The sequence below is a fragment of the Haliaeetus leucocephalus genome, unplaced genomic scaffold (genome assembly GCF_000737465.1).
Source record: "Haliaeetus leucocephalus isolate CR32 unplaced genomic scaffold, Haliaeetus_leucocephalus-4.0 Scaffold932, whole genome shotgun sequence".
In the NCBI taxonomy this organism is placed as follows: domain Eukaryota; kingdom Metazoa; phylum Chordata; class Aves; order Accipitriformes; family Accipitridae; genus Haliaeetus; species Haliaeetus leucocephalus.
The window spans coordinates 11,922,728-11,936,501 of record NW_010973368.1 but is presented as its reverse complement, the minus strand read 5'-3'; the positions used below and the strand labels follow the sequence as shown (position 1 = coordinate 11,936,501).

Sequence of the window (13,774 nt, the reverse complement as noted above, 5' to 3'; positions counted from 1 at the left end):
CTGCCTGCCCCCGGCCCACCCCCCCGCCCCTACCCGGCGGCCCTCAGGAGCGGCGGAGGCCTCAGCACAGCCCGGCCTCACCTCCTCCCAGCAGCGGGAGACCCCCGGCCCAAGGGGAGTCGTGAGAGGGGGAAGGGGAGACGCAAGGGGGCGACGGTCACTGCTAGGCCCCGGGCCGGGCTCGGCGGCGCAACCCCATCTTCCGGCAGACGTGGACACCTTCCGGGACGCGGCGCGCAGGCGCAGGAAGCGCCGGGAGAGGCGTGAGGTGGCACGGCGCGTCAAGCCCCGCCCCCCGCCCCGGTGGGAGGGGCGGGGCAGAGGCGGGAAGAGGGCGCCGTGCCCCTCCCTCCCGGTAACGGCCCTCCCCTGAGGGGAAAGGAGCCCGGTGCTCACGTTTTCTTCACTTCTGCCTTGTGATGGCAGGAGGAGCTCCAGCCCCACAGAGAGAAGGGTCAAGGAAGGTCTTCGCCGTGGCTGTTAAAAACAGCCAAGGGTGATCTTGCCTTTCCTGACCCGGGGTTTAAGGATGGTGGTTTATAAGTGGCTGCTCGACCTGACAGAAACTGTCTAGCTGCCTCTGCCCAGAAATGGCGGGTGACCTCTTTGGGGTGCCCCTGGCCTGCTCCAGGCCTGGGAAGCCTTTCTCCTTGTCTCTGACCCCCAGGTCAGGATGTCAGAGCATCGTACAGGCCCACTGGAAAAAACTGCTTTGGCCTTGATACTGCAAATAAATTGTAGGAATTTCAACCAGAAGAAACTACGTGGGGCATTTATGTTCTGTTCTCCACAACTTGGGGAAGATGTGAAGGGAATGACCTGATCTTCAAGGGCAACTGTAAGATACCAAAGAACGTGGGACCCCCCAGATACAACACCCACCCGCCCCACACACAACAAGTACAAATAACTAAATGTGTCCATTTAACCACCCGGATTCATGAAACTTTTATCAGCAGCTTTAATGTCCAGGCTCACCCTTAACCCTGTTGCAACAATCCTTCCTATATGTTTGCCCTGTATGATAACACTAATATCACCTTGTTTCTGCTGGCAATACTTGAAAGGTGCTGTGCAAGCAAAGGTGACTCTTACTTGGGTAAATATGCTGAGGTTGTCTTAACTTTTCTTTCAGATTAAGTTCACATAAAGTGTCATGGCTAAGCTTAGAAGAGACATTAGTTGAGGTTAACACAAGGGCTTCCCACATCCTTAGGGACTCCTTTATAAGAGAGTATCCTGGGACTAGTAAAGAGATCATCTAAGCTCTAAAGCCCCGATTTCAAGTGGCCCATTTCCTTTTTCAAAGCCCCATGATTTAGAGGTTTGCATGACAAAAAAAGGGTACTTGCACACACTGAAACCAAGGGGCTTGGCATAAAGAACGTGCTCAGCACTCTTTTTGGACAGATTTGCACTCTTGGGCAAGTTTTGCCTCCACCCAAAGAAGAAAAAATGACTTTAAAAATTACTTTCGTTAAGTGAAAACTACTAACGTCCTACAAGGAATAAAATACAGCTCCAACAGTGAGTGATACTTACAAATATTTATTATCATTAATTACATAAAACGAACATTCAGGAGCAAGGAAGGATTCTGGCTTTTCTGACAGACGAACAGAAGTCTTTTACTATGGCTTTGTGTGTATGGGGTTGGCGTAAACAGCAAGTAACTTTTAGATAATCTCAGAACAGTTTTTATAGTAGGGTAAGAAGAAAAGAACACTTCTCCTGGGATGTTGTTTCATCTGTCTCGAAGTTACTGTACTCATTAGCTGAAAGGGGAAGTGGAGCCCCAGACATCTATTTCATGTATTAAGCACATGATGGTGAGTGAATAAGAAGAAAAACGAAACTTTTTGTGGAAGGCTCTTGCAACTTCACTTATCTGACAGGTCAGCTAAGGCAAAGGTTGGAAGAGGTAGCTTCAGGAATATGGCTCATGTCACATGCAAAAGGCTAAGAATGGATCTTCTTTCACAACTACTCCAGTCCTAAAAGCAAATGTATAATACAGCAAATTCCCTTGACAAAACAAAATTCACATTTACTTTTAACAAGTAAGACTCACTTAAGAGACAGTATTTTCAGTAATTTTCAGTCACTCTTTCAAGTCAAAACCTTTTAGTTGATGTCAGATTTATACAAGAGAGCTCAAGATCCTTCTCACATTCTTGTCCACATATGTTTTGCTATTTAGACTCTCTCTCAAATGAGATACTTGAGTGAAGACACTTGGTAAGCATTGTTCAGAGGGACTCCTGCACTGTGGATGTCCCCATACTCGTGACTGACTTCTTTCGCTCTTATCATCTGTGACTCAGTGTTCCAAACCTGCAGTACTTGAACTCTTTCAAGCTTTATGGCTGTTATGTCTCTTCTGTAAATGCTTATTCTTAGCAAGGATAGCTGTTAAAGTATCTGTAATATTACGTTAGGGGTTTTTTTGTTGGTCATGTTCTTTCTTCCACCTCCCCCTTTATTTGTTTCCTCAAACAATCTTCCATAGCAACATATTGCAACTAATCACTATACTTTTTCCATGGAGAACTTCTACTCATGCCTGAGGTACCAGGAAGAATGTGAATGAAGACAACACTTACAGCTCCTGCCACTTCAGATCCTCCTCTCTCGAAGGCCCGTTCTCCTCCTGAGTTTCTGATTATAATGCTGAATGCATAGTTGGTGACTTACATCCACATATCCCCAAAGCTCTAGATGTCATCTTGTCAGATCACACCTTACAAGTATTTTCTGATTAAATTCACAGGTATGCTGAATGTTGTTATCAGGTAGCCTCCTCTGGTTTGTAGAAGTTTCCTTGCATCTTATCATGGTATCCTCTTCCTACAGGGAACCCACAAGGTTTGGGAAGATCATGGAGAGCTCCTGTGTAGGACAAAGGCTCCAAAATGTTTGTCTACAGATATGAATTATCAATTATCATTGGGCCTCATTAGGACTCACACCCAGAGAGGAGACATCAGCCCTGCTGCCTATTCAGAACATAGTCACAGCACTCGTACTGGCATGAGTTAATAGAAAATCCATCCTGCCTCATGACAGATTAAGCAACAAATTGGAAATAATAAACCAAATCAATTCACAGCCTTTAACTTCTATATCACGTGACTCAGCTGCACATAATCATAATTTCAATTAATGTGAATATATCACCTTCTCAGACACTATGAAAAAAAGAGTTCAGGACGTCCAAAAAGAATGTAGGGTATCTTCTCTTCACGTAATATTTAAAACCCTGACAACAAATGCCACTGGTGTGGGATGGGAAGCTCATCTAGACCACTCAAGTTAATCATAACATCCTAGAGTTAAAAGCAGTTGTGGTATGTGGCAGGATTGGTTTTAAGTGTTATAGTACCATCTGTTAAGGTTTCAACAGGCAATGGCACAATTAATTTTCATGTGAACCAATAAGAAAGAGGAGGGTTTTTTTAAGAGATTCTATTAATTATGAATTAATTCTAGTTTAATTCCACTTGTTTGGTCTTCAAAACACATTACAAATCCCCTCAGTGGAAAATTCACATGTGATTCTGAATATTTGAAGTATTACATCATTTAAGACCAAAGTGACATGAACAGATCTATTCCCAGTGTTGCAAAGAAACAAGAAGGGTCAAAGCCAATGCCCTAGATTGTCTCTGTTTTTTACAGAGAGGATACAAACAAAGCATATTTCAAGCCAGAAAATCTCTAATTGCATCACTGCATCTAACAAGCTTTTCTCTGCATTAGGGTCTGAAAACCTTTTTTAGGCTATATACCCACAGTACAGATATATAAGCAGCGAGTGGAATTCAGCACACATTTGAACATTCCACTCTACAGCCATCGCATGGTGCTTGTTTGACTGGATCATCTTACAGATGTAATCTGGTTTAGATGAATAAATGGTTGGAAAGAAGTGTCTTTTATTCAATATTACATACGCAGACTCTTGGGCCCACAACTGAACTGCCCACAGCTTGAGAATTACTGGTTCTTGCAGATGACACAGTTATTTACCTTGAAGTAAATTCCATGGCAACCCTCTTTCCCTGTTTATACAAAATCTTAAAAAATGGGATCCCATATTGATAAAGGGACTGGGTGAGAGTGGAAGTAACCCAGTCCCGTAAGTCCTGGATAGATTTTACATTGAATTGTTGGGTTACAGAGTCATTCTATAAAAGCAATCATGCTTTATGTGTAACCTGGAAAACACATTTATTCCCTCTGAGTGCTCTGATAAAATGTAGTAACTCCACTACAATTTTTACCCATATTTAGTGTCTCCCAGTATGTGCATAATCTTTGCAACTGCCTGATCTTCGAGAAGACATAAAGTTTACATCAACGCTGTTAAAGTTTGTTCCATTTACATTTTCACAATTCCTGAGAGTCTCAAAAAATAATGTTTCCATTTGCAAAATTAGAAAAAAAAATTGACCAGAAAGTTTCATGTTTTAGACCCTGAATAATATAGAGAAATCTAGAGTAGTGATATCTCTTTCCTTGGTGCTTCTTTGAGGTCTGTGGTTTTATTCCAACAATTGATGTTCTCAGGTTGCAAGGATTTGCAGGGTGGCAGGGAAGAAAGAGGAAGGAAAGAGAACTTGCTGCCTGTTTATCTGACCTATTTACAACATCCCTTATGTCTGCTGTATTGACAGCTGCTTCCAAGCATCCTGTGACTGCTAGGCTGAGTGGTGAGAATATTTAATCTGTCACAAGGGGCATACAGCTTCATTAACTACCACTGAAAACTTTACAGGTGCCTTTTTGGTTTACGAGGTGCCCTCCCCAGAGTCCAGGCCCTGATCTGATATGCTACACGGGCTGCTGCATAGTTTGAAAGGTTCTGGCTGCATTTCTCTGTCTGCAATGAAGAAAATTCATATCTAGCTGTAGACGAAAAATTAGACTGTCTGTACAAAGCCTTTAGATCCCTATTCATATTCAAAGTAGAAGTAATTTTTACCAATAATTTGCACACATTTATTTTTCCTAATATAGCTCTCATTGTAAGGAGATTTAAATAACAAAGCTAGAAAATATCTGCCAGAATAACTATATCACAGCAAGATTAAATCACTTCCTCAAAAGTCATAGCAAGAAAACAATCAGGGCTTTAGTTTTGATTTTTTTAATGAAAAAAGAGGCTGGTTTTGCAGTTGACAAAATTATTTCTTTTTTAAAATTACCATTTTCTACTTTGAGCAGATTTCCAGGTTTTTCATTGTTCATGAAGGGAATTGTTAGGTAGCAGAGGCAAAACAGATACATAGTCACATGACTTGTACTTAGAAATTTAATGATTCTCTTTTCTAAGTATATTGCAATAGAGCTTTGGCAGTTATTTTCTATACTAAAATGTGCTGAAAAACATAAAATTGCAAAATATAGCAACAAAAAATAAAGGTTGTCATCTTAATTCAGCCTTCTTTTGTGTATATGTCATGGTATATTATTACAAAACTACATATCTGGACTAAAGTCTTTGCTTCATGCAGTATATTGAAAATATACCAAATATCAAGGATTGGCAAATAATGTGATGATCAATGGATGATTTGTCATTTAAACTTTTATTTCCTTTTCAACATTCAGTATGTGGCCTCATGCCACATGCATCACTTAAATGCATCACTGAATAAAACCCCATAAGTTTGTATGACTGTTGTCTCTGACTTTGCATGACTGAGTATGGGCAGAGAGATTGGTTACTGCAGGAAAAGCTAAGCTGAAAAGTTACAGCTCTACACTACCTGCCCATGTCCCCACATGTACTCCACAGTAAATGAAGGTACCTAACCTCTTCCTTTAGCTACCTTGCATCACCTCACCTACACTCCCAAGTAAACCTACATTCACTCAAGCTGTCACATTAGCCCATGATATGGGGTTCACACACCCACAGCCTCTGAGGTAACTGGTGTTACTTATCTTCACATTCCAGACAGGAAACTGAGGTACAGCAAGTAGTAACTAAAGAGGAAGTCCTTTTCCACACCTGAACAGAGCAAAGCAGGTTTGGCCTGGTCAAAATGTACAAACGTTGGGGATGGATCATGCTCAGTGCTAATGAATTTTTCAGAGAATTTTAATCACCAGCCTTCAACATACTTCTGGGTTTTGAAGGTATGCAACTTGTCCAGATGTGACTGGCTTCTCACAAATACAGCAAAAAGTCATGGTCATGATTTGAACATAATAATTCCTCTCAGTTATATTAGTGCAGCTGTGCCAGTCAAAGCACAAATCACTCTTTGAAAGTGGCCAGCTGCAAGTGATGAGGGAGGGTATAAGAACAGGACAGGAGATACTCCTCAGCTACATTCTCCCTGGGATTTTGACTCAGGGACTTCCAGAGCCAGAGGTGGCGTCTTTGCATTTAAAAGGCCTTCAAAGATTTTTTTCTTTTCATTTCTTTAATAATTAATAGAATTTTTTAAGGCACACAAGTACAAGAGCATCTCAGCTAGAGAATTTGTAAACAGAGGTACCATTCTGTTTCCTTTTGCCCAAACATACACCTTTTTTTTTTGTTTTGCTCAATATGGCTGAACGATTTATAAACTAAAAATGATTAGAAAGGAAATATTCCATAGACATCTATCATGGAAAACATTAGGGTAAACTAACAGGAGTTTGGGGGATACTTTTTAAAAGAGCTCCATTTTAATATGAAATGATGGAAATTCTTAACTCTAGCTAGTGGCTGTAACTGTGAGTATGTGATAGTATATACAAGGTGCAGGGGTACAATGCAATGGACCCAGGCTAGAACATGTAGCTGACTCATGGCTGGGATATTTGAAGTTAGACTACTGCTCATTTACACCTTGGAACAGTTGCTCTGTCTCCACTGTTGCATCCTCACTTTTGCATCAAAATGAAACACAAAAAGTTAGGCTGTGCTTGTATTCCTTCTCCCACAGTACAACTCAACTGTATTACACATGCGCGTGTGCACACACATTCTTTCAATCTTTCTGTTGTTATTGCTTTTTCTTTCATTACTCCTATTTCTTTCTTTTCCTCTAATAAATCACAATGAAACTTTTCCTGCAGTGTCCTCACTATCTTATTTCCTTTCTCCATATGCAAATGACAGAGCTAGCATATTATTCTAATGAGAAACAAAGCCAGCCCTCCTAGACACGGCAAGAATTATCAAGGTTAGGAGACCAGAAGTGCCTAGTGACATTTAAAAAAATAGCAATTTTGAGAGTACAAAGTCTGGAGAGTACAATGCCATTTGAGGATTTGGGGGTTTATTTGCATTCAGCCATATGCCTTTCTTCATGCATTTTCATGCATTATTTGTTGAAAAGAACTCAAGATACTCAGAATAATTCTCTAAAAGGGTAGAGGTCTACCTCTACCAAGAGTATGCAATTTGTTGTAAAGAATGAAAGACCAATAGCATTTCTTTTCTTTCTTTTTTTGGTACTTACTGAAGCTTGATAAGGCAAAACATTTGCGTGAGAATATTTGCAAACAGGCATTTTTCAATAAAAAGATTTAAAGTAATCGAACCCTTTTGCTGTTCACCTCTATTATATCTGGCTCCTCTTACAATTACTAATTTGATCTTGAAGATGTTTCTCCTTTTTCTTTATCTCAGTAAAGATACACGTTTTCCCTTTTTGGCAGCAGAACTGTGGAAGACAAGTTTAAAAGGTCTTATCTATCCTGAGGGCACCTAAGTTTGCATGCAGCATGTCTCTAGGAGGAGTTTTTTACTAAGAAGCCGTTATCTTCTGCATACACGCTCTCACTCCTGCGGGTGAAAACTCAGCAACTCCAGTGCAATATAACTGCCCAAGATCTTCCTAACCACTCTCAGCTGAAATGGCCCGTACAGGCTATGAGAAGTTTTGAAAAGGAGAGTAACAGATCAAAGCCTGACATAAAATTCAACAGGCTGCCAGCACAAAAGGCAAGGACAGCTGGTGATGCGAGTGCTGCACGGAAGGTCTTCACTGAGCCAGTTTGACAATTTCCTGGCTTAACTGTGAATTACATGGATTAATCCTGGAGCTGTAAGTGTGTAGATTGACTGGGCAAGCCTGAATCTAATACAGAGGGAAGTGTATTTTAACCAACAGAGAAAGAAAAGAGCATTCTTCCTGACAGTGGCAATGGGTAATTCACCTATTTGGAATCTGAGTGCGGATATCCACAATGATACTGCAAACGTATCACATATGTAGACATTAATTATGTGCAGGAGAAACATTATCAAGGGGATGCTTGCAGTGAGCTTTAGGAAGTATGTCAGTCAGGTATGAGGATTCCCATGATTGCCTGAGATGAAGAAGACAAAAGAAGTCATGTTCAGAGAATCCTGTTCTGGGTGTATACACTTCATAACTAACATGTGTTTTCACAGTGTTCAGTGGATATTTTATAGGTATGAAAATGCTGATGAACTAGATTTTCAATAAATAACATCATTAAGCCTACTGCTGGCCATTACCTTATTCCACAATTTTTAAAATATGTTCCCCATCGTGTAGTCACACAGGTTATTTGGAGGTCACTGTCTGCAAGGACGTGTTTGTAGTCTTTTAACCTTTAGACTTCTTCCCCTTTTCCCTCCTCCTTGCTTGTTTTCTCTTGTACACATTGTCCTTCCCTTGAATTTCCTGATCGTATGGGTATTTGAGGCTATCACCTCACATCTACTTTATTCTACTCCAAACCCTTGTTTTTTCCATACAACTCAACACTTGGCTACAAAGGTAGAAAGGTGTCATCTGCAGAAAAGGGGATAGCAGTCATTTTCATGTTTTCTGAAGGATAAAAATTGAACCTTGAACTGAGTGCATTGAGTGCATTTAGCTTTTCTGATGAGCCTTTTCTCAGCTCTCCATGTAAGCATACGTTCAAGGAAGCATTTCTCAGTTTGAAACTGGTGCTGTTGTGTATGTGTATGTAGTGACAAGACTGTCTTGCACTTAAACTTTCTGGCATACTTATTGAGACTTTCCCAGATACATATATAAAACTGTTATGTGCAGACAGATCCTAGATCAGGATGTCTCTAAGCTCTGTCTTCTTCAACATGTGTCTACATGTGTTCCTATTCCCCTGCTTTTGACACGGATCGAGGTAGAAGTATATGTCCCAAATTCTTTGCACCAAATTTATACTTTCACCATAAAGAAAATTACCAGGTGCATTTCAGTGGTATCTTTACTCTTCGTTGAGTGTCAGTGCTGTGCACGCTCTTTTTGCAATTATGCTGAAATCAGTGACTTACTTCTCCTGGTGTGCTTTCATACTCTTGCTTATTTATTTATTTTTTTGAACAGAAATGGACACAAAGTCTCATAGAGTAAACCTCAGCTCCTCCTTCCCTGGAAGAGCTCTGCCTGGAGAATCAACCTGATTGATAGAAATATTACATTTCCTGGGAGATTGTTGTCTTTCTCCAAAAAGCCCATAGGAGAAAGGAACAACAAAAAAAACCCCAGCTTCTTTTAGTCTTGGAAGAAACTGTGTTTGTATGACCATGTTTGTAGGCTTCAATGCTAAGGACCATTCCTAGGCCAGTCTTTTAGTACCTTATCATTAAAAAATGTTTTCCACTCTCTCATCTTCAGGTACCAGTTGCATTTTAAGACTGTTATTTTGTGTTCTGTTTTCTAGAGACATGAAAATATTTTTACCTTCCCCTCACAGCAATCTGTTACGTGTCATGTTAGAGTGTCTCTCCTAGATATTTTCTTGTCTATATTAAATTGCCCCAGGTCTTGCAATCTTTTCTCGTAAGTGATCTTTCTGCTGTCTCTAATTGTTCTTTTCTACACTACAGTTCATTCAGTTATTTATTGATGTGATATACATAAAATTTTACGAGGAAGCACTAAGTGCTGAGGAGCTCTGCATGTAATGAGGCTCTGATCTGCAAATCTGTCCCCAGATTGGAGTGTTTATGCTAATGAATAAAATTAATGTATATACAAATATATGTATAGTATATAGATATTCTATATCAAGATACATACATAGAGTTTTTTCTCTCTAAAAATATATATATAAAAGGAACAAACTGATCATTTGCTCTCACTCTTCTCACCTTTCTCTCCCTTCCTCTAAAAAGGGTCATTGTGTTCACTGTTTTTCTCTGGTGCTGTCTCAAGCCATTCCCCTCTACTTGGCCCCCTATTTCCAAGAAAAATATGGGAACCCACTACCTTGAACACTGTCAAATGTAGTTAAATCTGTCAGAACAGTTGAAGAAAGCATGTATGAAGCTGTAGGGATAAGGTTTTCCCTCACTCCCTCCCAAAATGTATGTGTATATATTCCCCTAGTGATGTAAGTGAACTAAACCTCTGAATCCCTCTGCCTCCCAGGCTTGCTTAATCTCAGTTTATGTCCGTGATGATATGCCTGCCATTAACTCTCTTTCAGAATAAGGTCACTTCATGTAAGTCTCTTCTGATTTTCCTCCCAAAGTAAAGATGAACACTGTTTTTCCCTTTAATCATTTGATAGCTAAGATCACCCCCTTGATAATCTATTAGTTTTGCTAAAATGAGAACTAAATTTTCCCTCTTTTCAAACATATGGGATAACCATGTCTGATGTTTGCCTTTACAAGGCAGCTAGTCATGCATCATTACAAGTCTAACAAATCTAATCTCATTGCTGGTGAAGATGTTGAAAGACTAGGCTCAGCACATTGTTTCATTTACCATAAATCTCTCCCACTCTTTACCTTGCATACTAGCTTTTTTTTCAGAATTTCTTATTTTGTTTTGCTAATAGTTATCAAGTTAGTGCAACAACAAACAATTAGCATTCCTTAAAATGTTTAAAATAGGTCAAGGAAGCTTAAAATTACACAAATATCTGCAATCTAGGACTAATGTTAAGCAATCATTTAAATTTGGATTAAGAATGTGGCATTTAATAGAACTTGTTGATCTTGTAGAAGCAGTTCATTGCCATGGGCAGGGGTGGGGGGCAGCTGACCATGCTGCCTGGGTACAGAGTGGCTCAGGGAAATCCTCTTAAGCCCTAAAGAGGAGATGGAAGAGAAGAAATTGCCTTTTATCTCACCAACTCAAGCATTGTGTTGGTAAATATTAGGCAAACATACAGGGCTTTATATGGCAAAGCACTTTAGAGCCTAAGTTGTCCTGAAAGAAGTGACTGCATGAGCAAACCTGTAGTTGAGTGGCTGAGTAAGCATATGGGTTTCACAGTAACAGTGTATTAACCAGCTCCAGATCCAACACAGCTAGTGTGGTCTTGGCCCCCTGCATTCTTAAACATTGTTACTGAATCAAATAATCTAAAAATCCTCTTTTGATGAATAAAATCCTTTCTTCTTCTATTTTCCAGATTCATTCACATGGGACATATTTATGGATTTATTCTATCTTTCCCTTTGAAAATGTTCAATAACGTTTTGTGACAATTTTTCCAAGAAGTAAAAAACATTCTTTAAAAAAATTCCCTACAGAATTTATAAAGTCTTATGGGAGTGTTGCGGTTCATTAGCTGGGTTTTAATCTGAGTCACCTGATTCGCATTCACTTACTATACTAGTGTATAACCTCTGCATCTTGCTCCCTGGTACATGCCCTAAGTGAGCTCAATTCACGATTCCAGTCCATTTTCTCCCAGCTAAAAATGTCCTTGACTCATTAAAAAAACCAGTCTTGATCTATTCAGATGCTGTTAAAGGAGAAATGTACGTGCAGTCCAGAACGGCTTCCTGTACATTTTTATAAATATCTTTCCTGGCAGATTAAAAGCAAAATCAATGACTTTTCAGCCTAAATTTCATCAGCTGTAAGGTTAGTGTCATGGTTCCATAAATAGCTGTGTTAAACCATCTCCAGAGTTCTGCCAGAAATCTGGAAAACTTCTGTTGGGGAAAGCTGTGCTTTACCACAACTACTACTACCATGCCAGTACTTTAAGCCAGCCTGGTGTCAGCAATATTGGAGGTAGGAGTGCGAATCCTCTCGGAACGTTCTTAGTGAAACAGAATCAGAGCTAAACTACCCACCCGTATGTACTGACAGCCTTGTGGTCTGTAGGACTTCCCATCCTTGGTTGGTAAAATCTCTCATTTAAGAAAGATTTTAAGAAAGCTCACGTTATCTGCAGTTTTTAAGTTTCACATTTGGGGTTTTTTTGTTCTTATTCGGTCAACACTTTCAGAGTTTGCTAGTGTCTCAGTTCTCATTTGTAGTGTGTGGCTTTGGTGGTTGGTAGAACTGCCTTCCAGAGAGTCGCAGTTTTGTTGTGAGACATATGGGTGATGGCTACTTTTGCTTTTTAGCGCTGTCAGAGCAAGGAGCAAAACGTTTCATAAATCCATCATGGTTTTACCTACTTATGTGCTTTTCTCTTTTAAAAAAGATTATATATATGTTTGTTTACATAGCTATAAAATATGTGTTTGTATGATTGACAAAACAGTATTTCTTTCATTTCTTCTCTTCCATGGTAACTGCTGCAGGAGATCTAGCCGCTTCTGTTTGAGACTCCCCACAACGGTATCTTAGCAATCTCTCTGCTTACTTCAGCCCACATACCCAGCAACACCATTCATATCTTTCCCTTAGACAAACTTCCCACCCGATTCAGGAAAGCTTGCTAACTTTCTAACACCATCAAAGAAATAATCGCATTCAGTACTAAAAATCTGAATATTACTTGAGTATCTTTAGTACCTGTCTGATACATTTTGACTGAGATGTAGGATTCCTGTAGCCATCTTCCCATCTATTATTTTTCACAATAAGGAACATCCTGCTGATGTTTGATGAATGTAGAATTTATAGATGGGTTATTTGGCAATGATATTATTAGACTTTTTAGAAGTGACAGCTGACACAAGGTGTACTTACCTCATGTAACCCAGCTATGACAAACAATACGAAAAACACCTTTGGACTTGAATGACAGGTCAGCGATGCTTTTAACTGATACTAGGTAACTTTTAGGGCAAGAGGATAATACTCGAAACATAATCATAACCCATGTGGCTACTAAGCTCAAACTAAATTGAGGGGAAAGGAAGGTTTAGGGCTTGTTTTTTCCTGTTGGATAATCAGCATGATGGTCTTTGTCAGTTCAAAAAGGTCATCCCTGAACCAGCCCAAATATTAACAGCTTATATTAACATGCGTCAGGAGGCATGCCAGGTTACTGGGGACTCCAGCTTCTAGAAAAGGACTGACGATTAACCCATAATGACCTTTTACATTTACGATCATAAGCAAAGCTAAGGGTGCAAATAACACAAATGGCAAACTCAGAGCAAAACTATGACTTACTGCAGATGTTCAGAAACACGGTTGGTAACAAAATGCAAACTTTTTAACTGACAGTCAGCATGCAAGGGGGAAGCTGGTGTACTCCTTTCTATGTGGTTTACTAGGCAAAGAGCAGGTGCCTCTGCTTTTCAGAAAGGACCTTTGCTTCTCTTTTTCTCATTACAAATGGAGAAGACTTTACAGCAGCGTTTCTCAGGCTTTTTCGTCGTACATAACCCCAACCCTGCCACACCTCTGACTGCTGGTGTGTGCCGATCTGAGTACCGTACCCGAGCCACTCCTGCGCAGCAGGGAGCAGGCCAGGAGCAAGGGCAGGCACGGCCTGCGGTGAGAAGCCAGGACTCGGCTGGCCATCGCTGCTGAAATACACAAGGACGATGTGGGGGCGTTAGTTTTCTTCCGTCATTTCGTGAATTACCCTTCGACACATTCCTCCACCTTCTCGTTCTGGGCCTCCT

General features: G+C 40.2%; 1 protein-coding gene across 2 annotated transcripts in view; it reads right to left on the bottom strand.

The window, feature by feature from the left end:
* Nucleotides 1–220, bottom strand: part of GOLGA5 (golgin A5) — a 19,314-nt gene extending 19,094 nt beyond the window's left edge. Inside the window, exon 1 of one of the 2 annotated variants that reach the window (XM_010583865.1) lies at nucleotides 82–220. The gene's annotated coding sequence lies outside the window, so the exon portion shown is untranslated. The other variant, XM_010583866.1, reaches the window with a different exon arrangement.
* Between the last annotated feature and the right edge of the window lie 13,554 nt (nucleotides 221–13,774).